Here is a 15590-nt window from a genome sequence, read left to right as displayed (position 1 = left end):
GCTCCCGTGCAGGTGGGAGATGGGCATGATGCAGAGGGATGGGGAGGTATCCTGCGTTCAAATCTTGGTTGTGCCTTCTAATTCCCTTCACCTGAGTCCAGTGTCCTCCTTTACAAACGGGGGGTCGTGATAAAAACTTTGCAGGGCTCTTGTGAGAGCCAGATCTGTTGACAAGTAGAAGTTCTTGGAACATGCACAGTACACACGAAATCATAGCTGTTTTTATCAGCCGCGTGGCAGGTGATGTCAAGAACGCGCCATTAAGATGTGTGATATGTTCCTAGGTGGATACTTAATAAATTGGATTGGCAGCCGGTTGAGAGTGACCTGCCAATGTTTTGGTTCTGCTATAAGAGCAGAGTCCAAGTCAGGGGCAGGGGCAGCTCAATCCGTGCCAAGCCCTTGACCTACCTGATCTCATCTGTCTCCACAGCCACCTGTGAGGCGGTTATCATTGTCCCCACTCTCAGAGGAGGCTTTCCAGGTCCAGAAAGCTCAGGTCATTTGCTCCAAGTCCATCAGGGAATGAGTTCATACATTCTGACAAATACGACTGAGAAGATACAGAAGTCGCGGCTAGCACGTGCTGCAGAAGACCACCGTCCGTGGCCACCTTCGCCTGCCAGCCACAAGCCCTGGCCTCTCCCCTAACTCCTTCCCGCCCCAAACAGAGATGCTCCTTGATAAGGAGGAGAGTCGCGTGATTGCGTTTGCTTGGACCATGGTCCTGGCTGGACTCTGAGCATCTCTGCCGACGTGGGCTGTTCCTTCTGATTCCATAGCAGGGCTTTAGGAACTGGAGTGGACAAGTGCTCACCTTGGGGATGTCTGGGCATCCAGGGGGTAAGTAGGTGAATGGGCATCCCTTGGTTCTTGGGCACCTTCCACCCCTTTTACACCTTGAAAATGAACGCTCACCACAGGCCAGAAACCCTCCACCAGAAGCCAGGTAAGTTTATGCTTTTTGCTCAGGTTACACCTGCCATGGAATGTCTGCAGAGTAGGGGGGACAAAGAATAAGTTGTGAGAGCTGGTCCTGTTCCTGCGTTTTCCCCAGACCTAAGTCATGTAGCTTTAAGGAGGCCCTTGGCTTCCATCAGAGCCAACTCTTGGAATGCGGCTGAGTCCGACTGCCCCGAGGAGGATTGTGAGGATTGTGAGACTGGCAGCGGGGCTCTAACTAAATCCGAATGCAGTTTCAGTCACCGCTGAGAGCAAAGGGCCACAGCGAAGGCGAGCAACCACGAGCAAGTGTCCTACCATGAATACATAAACCCACAGGCTCCGGGGCTCCCCGACCTGGGTAGAAGCTCAGAACCCTACAAAGTCCCTTTAAGTGTTGTTAGAAGTCCCCAGGGGAAGAGGCTGTCCGCCACACATCTTCGAACACGTGCATGCTAAGCCACATGTTAGGCCCTGAGAGGGCCGGGTGCAGGTTTGGGGGGCACCAGCTGCGACTTATGCCAGGGTGCTATCGTCCGGTGCTCCCCAGGCTGAAGCCTCATGATCCCCAAATAGCCCCTTTCCCCCTCCGTCTTCACTGTGTCGGAGCCATGCTGGGGTCCACGCAAAACAGGAAGTGTTCATGTATGTAAGGACTATTTATTGAACATCTGCTGTATGCCAGGTGCTGTGCTCAGCTCTGGAGATGCCCTGGGGAACAGATGTGAGGTGGTATTCATTCTCTGAGGAGTTTGTGGTCTGGGGGGCGGGGCAGGGGGAGGGGGAGATGACAAACACACAAATGAACAGAGAAATTTCAGGTTGTGGGAAGAGCTACTAAGGAAATAAACAGGATGCTGTTCGTTTAAGATAAACTAAGAGGAGGGTGTGCCTTGGGAATCGGTAGTCAGGGAGGACCTCTCTGAGGAGGTGACATTTCTAGTGAGAGTCTAAGTGGATTCTGCCGAAAGTGAGGGGCTGGGCACTCCCTGGGGAGGGGGGGGCTCTGGGGGGCCAGGCTTGAGGAACTGAGAGGAGGGGAAGTAGCTGGAACACGGGCTGGAGAGGGAGACTCAGCCCTGGGCCAGGTCATCCAAGACCAAGGTGAGGAGTTTGGACTTTGAGCATGATATAACTCCCAAAGCGTTTTAAGCAGGGCAGGGAGGTGGTTTAATTTATGTTTTTAAAAGTCACGCTGTGGGGTGAAGCAAGAGGAAAGCAGAGCTGTTGGAGGTTGCTGCAGAGTCTGGGGATGGGGGCCTCTGGGGGCAGGGGAATGGATAGAAGAGATATTTTGGAGGGAGAATCAGCTATTTCTGCTGATGGACTAACCACGGATAGATAGCTCGTTTATTTTGTATTATAAGAATAACCCACACTCTTCATCTCAATTCCTTTCTCAACCAAGAAGTGCTCCCGGCCACACTTTACAAATCTTTCCCTCTCTGGGCCTGGGCGCTGGCACCCGAGTCTTCCTGGACTCAGTTTCCCTGACGCAAGCAGAGCTGGTGGCTACATCAGTGGCCTGCGTTATAGCTTCAGCTCAGCCAGGAGCACCATGCCACCCGAATGAACATGTATGAATTCATATACGCTATAGCAAGCAAGAAGCCAGGCACTGCAGCTCCTTTCTAGGCTGTGTTTGGGAGAAACTGAGGCCCAGATAGGTTAAGAGACTTACTTACCTAAGAGACATCCTTGGAGAATTTGCTTCACCAAATAGCGAAGAATTCATTTATTCAATAAACCCATCGAGCTTCTATTATCGATCAGGGACACTGGTTGTTCACTAACTGTCGCAGGCCCAGCACCCAGAAAGCCTCTGGAATTTCAAAGACAAATCAGAGCAAGCCCCCTGCCCTTGCAAAGCTTGTTGTTTTGTGGGTGGTGGGGAGGGATGTTTGCGGGGAGGACAGTGAGGACGTCTCCAAAGGAAAGGGCCAGAATGCAATAGACTAGCACGGTAGCAAAGACACTCCCAACAGCCTACAGAAAGGCAAAGGCAAAGGGTGCATCAACCTGCTAAATGTGTATCCGGTATGGAGCATAGAACAGATACTTCCAAAGGGCGTGCAAAGACTTGTTCTCGAGCTCTTCATCCGTCTTCCTTACAAGTTGTGCTTAGCCTATTCATTTGGACCACACATGAAAGCAGACTCAGAGGCTAAGTTAAATGTCATCCCTGGCTCATCGGAATGGTCCCAGATTCCAAACTGTCTCTGTGGCTATTGTTCTATGCATGTGAAGCTGCCTTTGCTTCCGGGCAGCCCTGAGGAACCTAAGCTCCTTGAAGAAAGAGATCAGGACCTTGGATTTCTTTGCATCTTCATCTTTCCATCTTCAATAATGACTTAACAAATGCTTACTATGCGTTGGATTGTAGGTGCTGGAGTCATAGGGCAGTGACAGTGACAGACATGGTCACTGCTGTCATGGGCCTGACAACAGACGCTCAGCCAACTCTCAGCCCACAGAGGGTCCTATTGCACGGTGCTAATTACCATCTAGAGCTTAATGACTCCCAAGTGTTGTCTTCTGCTCAGTGTCATCTGAGCTCTAAATCATATATCCAACCATGAACTCCCCCCGGATACCCAATTTGCCATAAACTCATTATGTTCAACATAGATTTCTAGATTCCCACCCACGCTGCCTCCGACCTGGTCCTCCCCACCTGCCCTACCTCCATGAAGGGCACCATCACCCATCTCATTGCATAAGCCCATAACCTAGAAAGTACCCTCGGTTCTTCTCTTTCCTGTACTCTCTGCCCAAGCCTCCGCCACCACCCTCTGTTACTTCTCTTTCCATGATAGCTTCCCCCTTGACCTTCTCCCGGCTCACCGCACTCGAATCCATTCCCTACACAGTGGCTAGGAAGACCTCATCAAATGTAAACAAAGACCTATTCCATCCAGCTTATCATCTTGCAGGGATTGTCATTGCTCTCAGAGTAAAATTCCCACTCCACAGGGACGGCACAGCTCCTGTCGCCCCACTGCGCCCCCGCCCCCTGCGTGGGCCACTCTTACTTTGCTCCAGCCAGCCTGGTCCCCTTCTCTTCCCGGGGCCCACAGCACCCCTCCCAAGCTTTGCACCTGCTGCACCTCTGCTCCTCCCCCACCCCGTTCTCTGAGCACCTGGATCCCTCCTCACCTGCTTCAGCTCAGATGTTACCTCCTCAGAGAAGCTTCCCCTGCCTTCCAGATCTGACATCGCACCCCTCACCCTGGTGGCTCTGTGCCATGTCACTCAGATTGTCCCCTTTGAGGCATTTCTCAAACCTTGAATGTTCTCCTGACTGTAGAATGTAGGATTCATGATGGCAGGGGCAGTGTCCTTGCTCAGCACTGTGGCCCCGAGGTTAGCAGAGGAGACACTCGAATATTTGTTGAACTGAAACAAGCCAAACAACAACAGAAAAAGCTTTCCAGAGCTGTGTTGAGAATTATGTGAAACAGTGTGTGTGTGTGTGTGTGCGCGTGCAAGCGTGAAAGCACCTGGCACAGTGCCAGACTCCTTGTAGGTCCTCAAAGCACAAAGTGTCCCAGGCTGACCTGCAGATGTGCAGGGACTCGAAATGCATTCTCCTCTTCTCCCGGGAAAAAGCGTGAAGAGACGAGAGGACAAGAAACGTAGGCAGCGCTCGAGTCCACACTTGAAGCAATGTGTGCTCTTTTGCTCTCCTCCCATCCTTCTTTGTGATGAGTCTATGTTTCAAAAGCCGAAGGGCACAGTACGAGAGTGATAGCTTCAGAGATTCGGCCCTTCTTTGTCCCCTGAGCGGTCCCTCCTCGCCTCCTTCCCGTTGCTGTTGAGCAGCCACCTGTTCGGGGCCGCCCACGTCTGTCCCGCCGCCCGCCTGTCCCTGTGGCACTGAGCCGTGCTGGACCCCTGGCCGGGTGTGGCTGTGCTCCTGCCCCCAGGACGGCTTTGAAGCCAGGAGCTGTGGCTGCCTGTTTGTTTGTACCGAGGCACCACGTAGGCTAACAGAGCATGAATAAGGAACAGGTACCTGATGGCAGAGCAGCTGTCTCCCGCCAGCATTGACCTCTGCCAGCAGCCATCTGCAAACCCCAGGCAGCCCCCCTTCTGGAGAGGCGGCAGGGTGCAGGGGACATGCCCTGGAGGTGGAGGCAGAACACGCTTCAGCTCAACAAGCAGGGACCGAGCCCCTCCGGGTGCCAGCATCCATGTCCAGGCTCAGGCTCTGGCTGTGCCGCGACGCCAGGAGACTTGGGTAAGTCCCTTCACTCTTGTGATCATCCGTTTCCCCATCTGTAAAATGGGTATAATAATAATTCCAAATGGGTACCCAGGGTTTATATTTTTGATCAAGGTCTCTTCCATGAAGGGTTTCATTCCGTTTCACTTATTCGATTGTTTCAAAAAATATTTACTGAGTGCCTACCCCGGGGCAGGCACCACGCTGGGTGTGGCATATACAGCCGCCAAAGGAGATGAGGTATTAGCCTTCCTGTAGCTGTCATTGCAGTGGGGGAGAAAGATATGCACACGTGATCCCATGGGGAGATGTTCAGTTGCAAATGTCTTAAAAGCTACAAAAGACAGGTACTCAGGGCAAGGAGAGCATGAACTGGGGAATTTGACCTCAAGCATCCCACGAGGAAGTGATCCTTGAGCTGACATCTGATGAAGTAGAGGTGTTCATTAAGAGAGCAGGGAAAAACAGAGAAAGGGAAGAGCTCTGAGTCAGAAGGTAGCCTGGAGACCATGAGAGTCTGCAGGAATACAGTGCCTCTGGAGGGTGCAGAGTGGAAACAAAGTGGAAAAAGTCAGCAGGGACCAGATCTGCGGGTGGTCCTTGTTGGCCGAGGTACAGAGGAATTGTGTCTTTATCCCTGAGAGTGATGGGAAGTGTTGGCGGACTTAATTAGGGTGTCACGAGATCGGGTTTGATGCTCTGCAGAGTTCACTCTGGCAGCTGCATGGAGAACCGACCGCGGGGGCCCGAAGGGAAGCAAGGGCCCGGAGGCTGTGGCAGTCACCCTGGAGGGGGCTGGGGTGGATTTGGAATGGTGGGGCAGCAGAGCTGGAGAGAGCATCCGGCAGCTGGTTGCACAGCAGCATGGACAGCAGGATGGCCACTCCAGAGATAAGAGCATCAAGCCTCAGAAAGGGGAAGTGGTCCCCACAAATAGCAAGTGATAGGACCAGGCTCACGGCCAGTCTTCTGACTCAGTGTTCAATCCCCAGGAGACCAGTGTCAGGTGTCCTTATGTAGGTGAGCGCTGAGTGGCTGAGGGAAGACTGGTGCCCAAGGCCAGGGCCGACCTCTTTCCTGAGGCTCGTGCTGCCCAAGGTGATGAGGGCAACCTCTGGGCTGACCGGTACTGTCTTCAGCCAAAGCCCAAGGGTGGCAGCGTGAGCAGGAGGGGATCAAGCTTGAGGGCGTGCTGGAGACAGGACCTGCAAGGAGTGGAGATGACAAGCTCTGGATGCACATAGACCTGGGTGCAAATCCTGCCTTTGTCCCCTTTTAGCCATGTGTCCCATGGCCCTGCCAGTAGCTTCCTGGCATGTAACCTGAACTGCAAGCCACCTTTATAACCCAGGCTGGGCTCACTATGGTTTCCAGTGTCCCTTTCCCCAGAGACTGAGCTGCCCTATCTCTCTAAGGATGTCCCTGGGGGGGGGGGCGTGCAGACTCTTGTGGGGGTGGTGAGCATCAGAGACAGAAGGAGGAGGTCCTCCCTGCAGCAAGACGTCAAGGCAGGTGGCAGGAGTGGTCTGCCCAGTGGGGAGGATGATTTGATCACTGACGTTCTAACTTAGCATTGTACAGTGATAAAACACAGACTGATTAGAGTCTATCTGATGGTTTTTAGCTCTCTGCAGACAATGCAACATCTCTTGCTTGGACTCAGAGCAGATGGCTCCCACTGCCCCTCAAGGCCCCTCCCACCTTCATCCCACTATGCCCAAAGCCAAGCCCCCCACCACCCCACCCCACCACTGCCACCTTCTCTGGGGAGGAGAGGAGCAGCTTGCCATAACTCTTTGGGACACTGAGGGATGCAGTCATGTTCATTCATTCACTTATTCAACAAATATTCATGAAGCCCTGCATGCAACAGGCTCACATTTGATGCTGTAAATACAAGTATGTTAGCATGAGACTGCCCTTGGGAGAGACTCATTAGTCCATGCCCTCACTCACTTATTCATCCAACATCATATTAGTTGAGCACCTACTGTATGCTAGGCTCTGTACTAAGCACAGGATACTACAGCTCCTTGGTCACGTGGTCTAGCCGGGACAGTTAGCTTCCTCAAGGAGCTGGTGCTTCAGCTTTGCGGGGCAAGTGGAAGATAGCTAAACAGAAACAGGGAAGGGCGTCTTCGTGCGCCAAAGGGATTAATGGTTGGTTCAACGCCAGAGGTTCAAAACAACACGACATGCAAGAAACCACAAGTAGTTCTATGTGGCTGGGGGAAGGATCCATATGGGGGACTGGGCAGGAGCAGGGCCAGAGAGAGGGCAGGGGCAATATCATAAAGGGCCTTGAATGCTAAGCTAAGAAGGGGACTTTTTACCGAAAGCCATGGAGGAACATTGAAAAGGTTTAGGCTGGGCTGGGAAAGGGGTAATAAGTAGGGACCAGCATCATCAGGTATTACAGAGAGCTGGCTGTGGCATGGGGGATAGGAAGCCATTAGGAGGCTGGAACTGAGGCAGGAGGTGGAAAGGAGGGATGTGCTCAGAAGACATCAGGAAGCTGAAATCTACAAGAGGTGGCTTATCACTTAGCTATTGGCAGAAAAGTCTGCTAAACAAACCACTGCAATCCCAGTGGCTTACAACAGCACTTATTCTAGATCAGCTAAGAGTTGGCTGATCTCGGCTGGGCTTGACTGGGGTGGTTTGGTCCTGCTCCGTGTGTCCCTCCTCCTCCTCCCCCTCCTGGCACCAGTGCATCAATCTGGGCCTGTTCTCACAGCGACCAGGGCAGAGGCACAAGAGAGCAAGGCCAATCAGGCGAGCACTTCGCAAGTCTTTAGTTACGTCAGACCGTCCACCATCCCATTGGTTGTCATGGGGCCGAAGCCAAGGTGAAGGGGGCGGGGGCTCTATCCACCTTTTTAGAGGAAAAGCTGCCTAATCACAGGGCACAGAGCATGCATGGATATAGGAGCAGTGACGATCTGGGACAATTTCACTATTTCCCGCAGCAGATGAGGGGCTGGAACGGGAGGTAAAGGAAGGAAGGGAGGTCATGAGTCTGTTGCCAAGAATGCACCCCATGTCAGCCCACTGCCTCCAAAGCTGGGACCTGGTCCCCTTTGCACCCCACAGCCATACATAGCCACAGGAATTAAGCCTGAGACGGGGGCCCTCTCCCATGCTCTGTGTGTGCAGCCTGGCCACCATTCCCAGGGGGTTCCGGGGAAATAGCCAACCCAATGCCCATTACCCCAGCCGGACTTTCCCCAATCTGTCTGCCAGCCCTGCCCTGGGCCCCCAGTTTTTGTCACTGGAGGACTTGCTTTCCCTTCTTACCCAGACTGTGTTGATTACACATTCCGGAGGCTTGTTTTCCTCTGTGTGGGCAGAAACAGTTGCACGATTGCTTCCAATCCTGCAAACAGAGGGCTGGGTGGGAAAAGAGGTGTGTGTTTGGGGACAGGAGGAACTGCCTCTGTCCTCCCTGGGGTCCCCACTTCCCTCTACACCCACCTCCTCCTCTCTTGCCGCCCTCTGGACCATCCACCTGATTTCTCCAACTGCACAAGAAATGGGAAAGAGATTTAATCTCCCCTGAGGGCCACCCTGTACCCCAGCAGGCCCAAGTGGGTGACCTTAGGTGATGTCATCTCCCCCTTCTGGGTCTGAGTGTTCACACCTATGAAACAGTAACGTTGGTCTAGGGGACACTTAATGCTTATTTTAACACTCATGGGATGCTTATTAAGTACCATACTATCTTAAAAGCTTTGGGGCACCTGGGTGGCTCAGTTGGTTAAGCGACTGCCTTCGGCTCAGTTCATGGTCCTGGAGTCCCGGGACAGAGTCCCACATCGGGCTCCCTGCTCAGCGGGGAGTCTCCTTCTCCCTCTGACCCTCCCCCCCCATGCTCTCTCTATCTCATTCTCTCTCTCTCTCAAATAAATAAATAAAATTAAAAAAAAAAAAGCTTTGCAAATGTTCATTCATGTAATTGTCATAATAACACTTCGAATATCCCCATTTTATAGAGGGGACACACTGAGGCACAGAGAGGTTAAGTGATTTCCCCAAGGGCACACAGCCAGGGAATAAGAGAGTCAGGGCTTGAACCCAGGCAGTCCAATGCCCTAGTCCACACTTAACCACCTTATTATACAGACCTGCTTTTTTCTCCTCTCCGAATTTCTAGAATTCCAGAGAACTGGCCCCATGGAGTCATGAGCCAGTCCCATATCTTTATTACCTTCTGAATCCTTTTGTGGGTTGAATTGTGTCCCCTGAAAAGATACGTCCAAGTCCTAACCCCTGGTGTGTGAACATGACCATCTTTGGGAGAGGGTTTTGCAGGTGTAATCAGGTGGAAATGAGAATGGGCCCTAATCAGTGGCAGGTGTTTGTATAAGAGGAAGGAGAGGGAAGCGTGGGGACAGACACACCAAGACACGGAGACCCACCTGTGTGAGGTTGTGTGACCGGAGGCAGGATCCAGCCACGCAGCTCCAGGCGGAGGAAAGCTGGAAGGCGGAGCATCGCCAGGAGCCACCTAGGGTGCAAACAGCAGGAAAGGCTTCTTCTCTAAGCCTTCAGAAGGAGCAAGGCCCTGCGGACACTTGATTTTGGACGTCTAGCCTCCAGAACTGTGAGAGAATAAATGTCTGTTCTCTTAAGTCACTCATTTTGGAGCCCATTTGTCACCGCAGCCCTGGGAACCCAAGACAGCAGGTAAGGAAAGCCCGGGGCTTTGAGCAGAGGCACCTCTGGAAAACACCTCCTAGCTGGCAGGCTTCTCTCCCCACCCAGTCCTGGGCTCAGATCCTCTGTCTCCTGCCACCCCGTGTTTCTCCTTATGGCCTTATCGCCACTCACCCAGGCTGACCTTGAATCCCAGAGAATTTGGGTCCTCAAATGCAAACTCCACGCATGGGACAGCTGAGTAGAAAGGATGATTCTGGAAGTGGCCTGAACCGGGGGACGGGGGGCTGGGGGGGGCAGAGATCTTGAACTTCATGGGGGCTGAGAACTGGGCTCTGGGGAAGGCTGGGAATTCTAAATGGCTGCGCTGCTTAAGCCCCAGTCTGTTACCTGCAAGGGAAAGTGGCTCAAGGAGACTCCAGGTGCCAGTCACACCCCCTCTCAGCCTCCGTCCCCCACCCTTCCAAGAGCAGGGCTGATTCTGCCTGCTTCCTGGGGGATCACAAGCATTCAAGCCTTCAATAAGACAGTGTGGGGAGGGCTTCAGGGGACTGCCAAGTGGAAGGAAAGTTGGTTGGGAAGCCTTGTGCCTCTTCCCACTTGGGCAGGTTCCTGGAATCTGTGTCTCGCTCCTCAGCACTCTCTCCAAGCACGGGACCCAAAGCCTGGCTCACTATGGGTGAGCAATAGCGCTGAAGTGATTTCTGCCTTGTGCCTGGGTTCATCCTCCATGTGACAAAGACCGGATTCCAGCCCCCAAACATCCTCGTCTGCTGTCCTCCATGCTAGGACAGCCCAGCAGGCATCCAGAGGTAATTCAGGCTGAACAGCCAAGTCAGAGAAGTTCTTCTGCTTGGGCTAGCTTCCATCCCTCTCCACCCCTCCATTCCCCCTGCCCAGCAGGACCCTCTCAAGTCCCTCCCTGCAGACTATTCTCCAAAATTCTCTTGCGGGGGCCTCCCTGTCAGTTGGCTGACATCTGCTGTGCTGGGAAAGACCTGGGGTTTCAGGTAGACATTTAATGAAGGTCTGGGGGAGCCTCAGGCCCCAGGGGTTCCTAAGATGTGACTCTCCCACGGTGGAACCGTCAATTCTCAGGCTTCTGCCTAAGGTCACATGTCTTGGACCCCGTGTGACATCTCTGCTTCTTTCACCCCTTCCTTGCCCCACTGCATCTGCCCACTGTCCCTGTGGCCCCCTCAGACTCCACCCTCCTTAAGCAGAGAGTCCAGAAAAGGGATGGGTCTTCTGCCCTGGATGTCGCCTGATGTGTGGTGAAGAAGGCAGGGAGGAGAGACCGAGTTGGACAGACGTGGACTTGAATTTTGGTTCTCCCATTTGCTGTGTGGCCTTGGGTAAGTTACTTCACCTCTCTGGGCTTGTTTTTTTTTTTTTTTAAAGATTTTATTTATTTGAGAGAGAGAATGAGAGACAGCACAAGAGGGAAGAGGGTCAGAGGGAGAAGCAGACCCCCTGCTCAGCAGGGAGCCTGATGCGGGACTCGATCCAGGGACTCCAGGATCATGACCTGAGCCGAAGGCAGTCGCTTAACCAACTGAGCCACCCAGGCGCCCTCTCTGGGCTTGTTTTTGACATGAGGAGGAGCATAGCATCTACCTCGCCGTGTGTGGCTCAGAGCAAGTGAGCACGCCCTTCCTCCAGGCCCTGCGTGTAGCGCCTGGCACGCAGTGACGGCTTGAAAAGGCCAACGAGGTGTGATGGAAAGTTCCCAGGCAGCGGAGTCTGACAGGCATGGGTTTGAATCCATTCTCATCACCTCCTGCCAGGTGTCCCTGGGCGAGTCACTCCCCCTCTCTGAACTGCAGTGCCCCTGTCGTGCTGGGATGAAGCCCCTCTTCTCGGGGTTTTACAAGAGCTAAATGAGATGCGCAGGTGGAGGCCTGCTGGCTCCGTTCTGCTCTCCTGGAGCAGCTACCTTCTCAGCCCGGGACTCTTTAACTCTAGACTCCAAGTTAGGTTTCACAGACCCTCCTGGCAGACCTCTTGCTTCCAGATCTACTTGTCCTTGGTACTATAAGCCTCTGGTTCTCTGGGTGGTCCAACTTTGTACCCCAGAGGCCAGACCTCTAGTCTGATGCCTCCTGGAGCTACACCAAAAAGCCTAGCATTTTCCTTTGTGGCTTTGGCATGACCAAGGGCAGGAGGTGATGGCTCGCGGGGCTCTTGGGCTAGACAGGCATGGCCAAAGGTCTTGGCAGATAACCTGCCCATGACCACATCTGCTTGGCTGCACCATGGCTTGGGGGGTGGGGGGCGGGCGGTCCATGGATCCCTGATGGATCCACAGCTTGGACTTGCTGGAGGACAAGGAGATGTAGAGGGAGCCAGCTCTGCTCTGGTCCCAGGGAGACGGGCCCCAGGGCCATGGCAGGCCCGGCACAGTGCTGAAGGGCCCAGAGGCAGCCCTGTTCCCTCAAGGAGGGGCTGCCCGCAAGCCTGTTATCACTGGCCAGGCCCTTCCCATCAGCCCCAGCAGGAATTAGCAGAGGCTGCTAAGTGGCCTCCCGCTTCCTCCAGTACTCCAGAGGCGGGGGGGAGAAGGGGTGAGGGGGGGAGCAGCACCAGCGGTGTGCGCATGGGGTGATTGTCATGGTTACATTCTGACAAAACAGATAGCTCTGCTTGCTGCAGGCCGTCTAAGCAGCCACCGCCATGTGGGCATCCCTCAAGCCGGCTGCCAGGGCGCCGGGCACTGGGCTTGGGCACTGGAGCCCAGCCCTGGGCGCCCCCTCCAGCAACTCTGGGTGCGGGGAGGCCAGCTCTGGGGCTGTGGACCAAGGCAGTATTTGCCCAGACACGTGTTGCTTCTGGGGCAGGTAAGGGCTGGTCCAGCGCGTGGGAGGACGAGGGGCCGGCTGCTGGGCTGTCCTGGGTGTGTGTGCGGAAGGGCGTGCATGGGGGGCGGGGGGTAGGCATGATGAATTCAGGTGCCTCTGTGTTCCACTGGCTGTGTGTGTGTGTTTGTGTGCGTCAGGATGTGTACGATGCGTGTTTGCACTAGGGGAGGGGGTCAGAAGAAGATGGGGCTCAGGATGTTCCAGCGCTGGAAGTGAGAGCTATTACTACCACATGTTGCTGCTGGACTCCTCCTCCCTTCCTCCCTCCCTCTCTCTCTCTCTCTCTCTCTCTCTCATCCCCTCTCTCTCTCATCCTCTCTCTCTCCCTCTCGCCCTCCCTCTCTCTCTCTCTCTCTCTCCCCACTCCTACCCCCTCTCTCCCTCTCTCTGGAGCTCTCTGTCTATTTCTCTCTTCTTTTCTGTGTGTGATTCTCTCTGCATCTCCTTCTCTCTGTGTCTCTCTCTTCTCTGTCTCTGCCTCCCTCCTACCCTCCATCCCAGCCACCTGTTTCCACCGTTTCCGGGGCCCCATCATCTCTTGTCTGTCCTCCGGAGCCCTGGAGCTGTCAGGAGCTCTGCAGGCTGTCCATCCCTGGCTGCCTGGCTTGTGCTTGCTGCCCTCCAGGTGCCCGGTGTGTGACTGTCCCCCTCGCCATCGGCTGAGTGCGGCACATGTCCCCCACCTCCTGCCAGGTAAGCAGGGCTCCAGGACGGAGAAGGGGTCCTCCGGCCATGGGAGGTGGGCGGTGGGAGGTGGGCAGGCGCCGGAGACTTGGCCCCGAGCGCAGCAGTGGTGTCCGCTAACACGTCAAGCTCCGCCGGAGCCCTGTCATTACATCTCCCGCAGCCCCAACAGTTCCGTCTGACGCGACGCTCCCTCCGCACCACGGCACAGCAGCGGAGGCTTGGTGGAGGCTTGGTGGGGTGGAGGCCAGAGGCTTCCCCTCCTCTTCTCCCCCTCCAACAGCAACAGGCGCCTTCCTGTCTCTGTTCCTACTCCTCTTTCTTTCTTTCTTTCTCTCTTTCTTTCTTTCTCTTTTTCTTTCTTTCTCTTTCTTTCTTTCTCTTTTTCTTTCTTTCTCTCTCTCTTTCTTTCTTTCTCTTTTTCTTTCTCTCTCTCTTTCTTTCTTTCTTCTTTCTTTCTTTCCTTCTTTCTTTCTTCCTTCCCTCCTCTTTCTTTTTTCTTTTTTCTTTTTCTTTCTTTCTAGAAGTCTTTAGAGGAAGCAGAACATTCTTCCTCTCCTCTGCTGGCATAGGAGCCTGATCCCTGGGTTCATTTGTCTGAACCCAGGCAGGTCCTCGGTAACTGGGCAGAGGCTCAGAGGGCACTGGATGAACTCCTGCCCTCCTGCCCAGGGTGGAGGGCAGAGAGCATGGAGGCTCCCTTGGTTAGCTGGGCTTAGAGGGTGCTGAGCACGTGTGTATGTGGTGTACAGGATGTGTGTTGACAAGTGTATGGGGCATGTGTGTGCAGGGGTGTGTCCCTGGACAGTAGGGATATGTATGGAGTGAGCTCCATAAGTTGGTGAGGGGAGGGAACAGGGCAGTGGCACATGTATAAATGTGTTCATGTATTTAGGGGTACTTGCGTGGGACGCCCTGTGCCTGTAGGGATTTAAGAGTGTGGGGCACATGTGTGTGCACACGCACGTGCACACATGCACGTGTACAGATGATTGAGGATTGGACCTGACCCAGAGGCTGCTGGGGAGGCTCCCTGAGGCATCACCCAGCTTTGGTTAGCGTCCCCCTCCAGGAAGAGTGCAATTTTCCATCCAGCCCCACACAGCTTGTGATCTAGGGCCCAAGGTGAGACGGGCACTGTGTTCTGATGGGTGGACTGCAGACTCCACTACTTTTTGGACGTGAGACAGGCCAAGGTTCCCAGCCAGGGGAGTAGGTAACTAGGGGTCTGTGGCCTTGCAGAAAATAGTGTGAGGACCAACCCCAAATCCAGGCCAGACTAAGCTCTCAGTAGAGATTCCAGCCATTGGCCTTTGGTTTGCTGGGGAGTAGAATGGGCTGTTAGTGAAGTCATCCTGACCCAGAGGGAAGAAGCAACACTTCTGTGCCTACTGGTTTCCCTCACCATATGCCACTTTGAGTGGACATCTGCACTGGTCCCCTGGCCTCTCCTTCACCAACAAATGATGCTGACTATGGTTCTGCAGGAGGCCAGCTCCACAGGGAAAGGAGAAAGCCCTGGAAGAGTGCAGACAGTGGAGGAATCCCATCCAGGGGCTCCAGGTCAGCCACTCCCCTAGGACCTTGACCTCAGATTTCAAGCTGTCCTTTCTGCTGGGTGAGTGCATCCCTTCTAGCACCTCCTGGCCGAGTCCCTCCATCTAGATGGCCAACGTAACCAAAGGCACAGCCAACCTAGATTTCTCATGGTCTCACTAGCATCTCCAGTCTGGCAATACCAAGTAGAGGGTCACCATAAACAAAATATCAGCAGACTTCCCTACGGGCATTGGGAACAGCCCAGTGGGCTCAGTGAGCAAAGTGGCTCTAGGTCACGAGGGATGAACACATCCTGTCATCCCATTTAACCTCCTTTAAGAGAATGTGACCGCTGGGCACTCCATCATGAAAACCCTAGCCGATGCTCTTGGGGGGCACTTACGCAGCAGCATGGCTGACACGTGAAGGCTTCTGGGAGAAGGGGTTAGGATCAGAGGTGTTCAGGGTGGGGCTAAGAAGGCTTCCTGGAGAAGGTGGTGTTGGAGTGGGGACTTGGAAGCAGCAATTAGGGGGGATGTGGATATATGGATGGACAGAGAGGAACAGGGGAGGGTTCATATGGACTGGAGGTGTGAGTACAGGTTGGGAGGGGCAGGAGGTCTTTGTCAATGGGCATCAGGTAGGTCAGTTTGAATGAACAGACAAAGTAGGGTGGAAAGAAGAAA

The 15590-nt window shown here is 54.1% G+C and overlaps 1 protein-coding gene across 1 annotated transcript in view; it reads left to right on the top strand.

The window, feature by feature from the left end:
• Positions 1–13094: 13094 nt before the first annotated feature.
• Positions 13095–15590, top strand: part of VWA5B1 (von Willebrand factor A domain containing 5B1) — a 54610-nt gene continuing 52114 nt past the window's right edge. Inside the window, exon 1 of the mRNA XM_035020225.1 lies at positions 13095–13374. The gene's annotated coding sequence lies outside the window, so the exon portion shown is untranslated. The remainder of the gene's footprint in view (positions 13375–15590) is intronic.

This window comes from Mirounga leonina, unplaced genomic scaffold, assembly GCF_011800145.1.
Source record: "Mirounga leonina isolate KUSES-001 unplaced genomic scaffold, KU_Mleo_1.0 Mir_173, whole genome shotgun sequence".
NCBI lineage: Eukaryota > Metazoa > Chordata > Mammalia > Carnivora > Phocidae > Mirounga > Mirounga leonina.
The sequence above is the reverse complement of the archived record's forward strand: the minus strand, read 5'-3'. Positions and strand labels throughout refer to the sequence as shown.